The sequence below is a fragment of the Salvelinus sp. IW2-2015 genome, linkage group LG37, assembly GCF_002910315.2.
Source record: "Salvelinus sp. IW2-2015 linkage group LG37, ASM291031v2, whole genome shotgun sequence".
Classification (NCBI taxonomy): domain Eukaryota; kingdom Metazoa; phylum Chordata; class Actinopteri; order Salmoniformes; family Salmonidae; genus Salvelinus; species Salvelinus sp. IW2-2015.
In genome coordinates, this window is record NC_036876.1 from 13276755 (window position 1) to 13281592 (window position 4838).

The window sequence follows — 4838 nt, forward strand, 5'->3', positions numbered from 1 at the left end:
ATGGTCATATTGTTAAAAACAAAACTTGGGGTAAACCTTTAAGGTACATGTTTGTGGTGCTTCTTATTCTGCACCAGCAGTTTCTGCTCGGAGGAATAGAGATCCAGGGGAACCAAGTGAAAACCAGTAATCAATGGGTAAACATGGTCCAAAATCTGAGTAGACGAACCACGCCTATTGGTTCATATGTAGTCGTTTTGAAAAACCCTCAGAGTCAAAAGTTTGTGAGTGTTTTTGGTGACAAGCCAAATTTCTTCAGCCTCCTGAGGTTGAAGAGGCGCTGTTGCGCCTTCTTCACCATGCTGTCTGTGTGGGTAGACCATTTCAGTTTGTCCGTGGTGTGTACGCCGAGAACTTAAAACTTTCCACCTTCTCCACTACTGTCCAGTCGATTTGGATAGGAGGGTGCACCCTCTGCTGTTTCCTGAAGTCCACGATCATCTCCTTTGTTTTGTTGTTGTTGAGTGCGAGATTATTTTCCTGACACCACACTCCGAGGGCCCTCACCTCCTCCCTGTAGGCCGTCTCGTCGTCTGAGGTTCTGAGAATATGACTGGTTTTCTGAGAACACAAGGCTACCGCAGACCTGATGAAAACAGCCACAGAAGATGCTTAGACTCGTTCACCTTGATATGACCCTATACCTGTGATGAAAGGTCAAGTTTCGGTCAAACCCACTTCTGAGCTTTTAATTGCTGACAAGATGGTTGCTGCTGTCAGGGGGAGAGAGGGGTGCGCCAGTCCTCTTCTGGCTGTGCCGGGTGGAGAATTAAACAGAACATGGCCAAGATGTTCAAATGTTCATAGAATGACCAGCATGGTCAAATAATAATAATCACAGTAGTTGTTGAGGTGAACAAGTCAGCACCTCAGGAGTAAATGTCAGTTGGCTTTTCATAGCCGATCATATAAGAGTATCTCTACCGCTCCTGCTGTCTCTTAGAGAGTTGAAAACAGCAGGTCTGGACAGGTAGCACGTCGGTGAACAGGTCAGGCGTTCCATAGCGCGCGGGCAGAACAGTTGAACTGGAGCAGCAGCAACGCGCCAGGTGGACTAGGACAGCAAGGAGATATCATGCCAGGTAGTCCTGAGCATGGTCCTAGGTCTCAGGTCCTCCGAGAGAGAGAAAGAAAGAAGAGAGAATTAGAGAGAGCATACTTAAATTCACAAGGACACCGGATAAGACAGGAGAGTACTCCCAATATAACAGACTGACCCTAGCCCCCCACACATAAACTACTGCAGCAATAAATACTGAGGCTGAGACAGGAGGGGTCAGGGAGACACTGTGGCCCAATCCGATGATACCCCCGGACAGGGCCAACAGGCAGGATATAACCCCACCCACTTTGCCAAAGCACAGCCCCCCACCACTAGAGGGATATCTTCAACACCAACTTACCATCCTGAGAACAAGGCCGAGGTATAGCCCCACAAGATCTCCGCCACGGCCAACCCAAGGGGGGCGCCAACCAGACAGGAAGATCAATCAGTCAGTGACTCAACCCACTCAAGTGACGCACCCCTCCTGGGACGTCATGGAAAGAGCACCAGTACAGCCAGTGACTCAGCCCTGTAATAGGGTTAGAGACAGAGAATCCCAGTGGAGAGAGGCGAACCGCCAGGCAGAGACAGCAAGGGCGGTTCGCTGCTCCAGAGCCTTTCCGTTCACCTTCACACTCCTGGGCCAGACTTACACTCAATCATATGACCCACTGAAGAGATGAGTCTTCAGTAAAGACTTAAAGGTTGAGACCGAGTCTGCGTCTCTCACATGGTAGCAGACCATTCCATAACAATTTAGCTCTATAGGAGAAAGCCCTGCCTCCAGCTGTTTGCTTAGAAATTCTAGGGACAATTAGGAGGCCTGCGTCTTGTGACCGTTAGACGACATGTAGGTATGTACGGTAGCACCAAATCGGAAAGATAGGTAGGAGCAGCCCATGTAATGCTTTGTAGGTTAGCAGTAAAACCTTGAAATCACCCTTGCCTTAACCAGGAAGCCAGTGTAGGGAGGCTAGCACTGGAGTAATATGATCAAATTTTGGGGTTCTAGTCAGTATTCTAGTAGCCGTATTTAGCACTAACTGAAGTTTATTTCGTTTTTTATCCGAGTAGCCGGAAAGTAGAGCGTTGCAGTAGTCTAACCTAGAAGTAACAAAAGCATGGATACATTTTTCTGCATCATTTTTACAGATGGAAAAAATCTGTCCTTGAACAGTATTTGATATGTTCGTCAAAAAGAGAGATCGGGTCCAGAGTAACGCCGAGGTCCTTCACAGTTTTTTTTGAGACGACTTACACCATCGAGTTAATTGTCAGATTCAAAAGAAGATCTCTTTGTTTCTTGGAAACTAGAACACAGCATCTCTGTTTTGTCCAAGTTTAAAAGTAGAAAGTTTGCAGCCATCCACTTCCTTATGTCTGAAACACAGGTCTTCTAGCGAGGGCAATTTTGAGCTTCACCATGTTCATTGAAATGTACAGCTGTGTGTCATCCGCATAGCAGTGAAAGTTAACATTATGTTTTCGAATGACATCCCCAAGGGAGGATCTATCTCCAATTGAGCAGCCACCTGTTGCAAAACAACATCTCCAACCACATCTCCTGTGAAAATGGGTGCCATTTCGGTACACCAAATTTAGGGATGATTTCCCTTACCAAAGAATTTGCTACTGTTTTGGCATCACGTGGACGACGTTGGAATGCTTCAACCCACCTGGTAAAATGGTCAATTATTACCAGCAGTACTCTTTCTTTCTTTTCGTATCATGCATGTCTATAGAAATCCATTTGCTAAATGAGTGAACGGCCGGCCGGCGGGACTAATTCCCTGGTTTCAGGGGGTACCCTTAACAATGTTGTAATTGCATGCAATGTAGTACATTATACACGTGTGTTTTTGCAAATTTCAATCGAATTTGGACAAAACCAGGTTCAGATATTAGTCTACCATCTCCCTCTTGCCCTGTGGGCCAGGCGATACACAGAGGAGACAGAGAAGGTAGAGGCAGCAGAACAGAGTTGCCAGAGCAGGGACTAGACCTCCCACAGGCCAGTCAGGCCCTAGAGCCCATCGTCTCATCCTTAGACTTCCCCAAATGGGCTGCGCGGATTAAGTGCATCCGCCAGGTCTGGTGGTTGTCCACGATTCCAGGCGAATTTAAGACGTAACGGGGAGTGAAGCATCAACAGCATGAGAAATCGGCGCAACGAGCAGCAGCGTATTCTTTCAGCAAGCAATCAGCAGCTGCATTACCCAACCCTAATGGCTGTCAGGTTGGCCTGACTAGTGGGCAACGGCCTTAGAATAGCCAACTTAGGAGAAGCAACATAACGTCAAGCAGGACAAACTACTCTGCTAAACGGTGTATAATAAGAGTTACCAGACGCGTTAAACAAAGTATCCACCATTTTACCCCTTCACCCCAAAAAAACACGTCCCCCAAGCCTCAGGAGAAGGCAACACCACCAATGAGCTATGCAGAGCTCAGAATGCTTAACTTCTCAAAACATACCTACATACACCATCTTCAGTAAGTGCTAGAAAGCTCAGCTTGTGTTGTGTGAGCAATAGTTCTAGCAAAAGGCTGATTCAAATCAATACTGTCCTATCATTATAACTGATGCCCCATACTCAATATACTCACACAGCAGACACACTGACGTGTTAGGTCTCTGGATCTCCCTAGCTCTCCCTATACAATAAGAGCAGCAGCCGCAAGAAAAGAGAGTACATCAGGGAGCTCAGAGCTGCTTTCATCATAGAGGTCAGGCCTGGATTTAGAATCAACGTTTGGACATTGCACTCAGGACACAGTGGCTCGATGATTTTCAATTATGCCGAGGACACGTGCCAGTTGTTATGTGCGATTCAACAACCAGTAAAGCTATTTGTTGATTGATAAGAAGTGAGGCGTGTCATGGGAGACAATTCCCAGATACCCTAAGGCAGTCCGTGCATCTGTAAGAGACAATAGCAGTATTTTCTGCATCTACAGATAATTGCCTATCACAGCAATGGGAGACGTACAACAGTATGTAGAGGTGTGTTGGTAACTCGAGCAAAGTAGGCATATTTCTCTCTTCATAAAGCCTGATAAGCCTGCCAAATAGCCATTTCACACGGGTATGCAGACCTCATCTTTTGGGCATTATGCAGTCTCTCCATCACTACACATGTCTCGGTAACTGCCTATGCGTCACTCTGCGTGAAATCACACTCACTCGCTTTCACTCGCACCACTATCGCCTCCAGAGATCTCTCTAGTCATTATCGCTGTCATCAGATCTCTGGCGTGATACTATTCCTCGTTTGCTAGTAAGATATACTCACGCTGTGCGTACCATCATCCTCACCTCACTCTGCGGTATGATGTACGCGATCTGTCGCAGATACCTCGCGCTGATAGATCCTGCACATGGCATTAACTCAGGATATCTAACCAAACTATGCTCTGTACTCACTGATAGTCTCCGTCTCTGCGCGAGAGCAACTGGTTATAGCCTGGCTTCTCTCAAGATTCCGCTTTCTTGACGTATCGCTTACACACTCGCACGGTAGAATCAGAGGTCGCTGTCTTCCTATTATGTCTATTTAAAATCGGTACTCTTGAAATCGATTTGACCTTCAAGAGTTAATGATTGGATTGCTTTGTACATATCCGAGAAATTGTACTGGTGAACTGAAGAGAAGGGAGGTCAGGGCATCCCTATGTGCTTGATTATTTCTGCAAGTGAGGATACACACCTGGATATGTCGACAGGAGGCTGTTGGGGTCATCCATAATTGCATCGCCCACTTCATTGGTGAGTCTGGATCTCTCTCTAAACAGG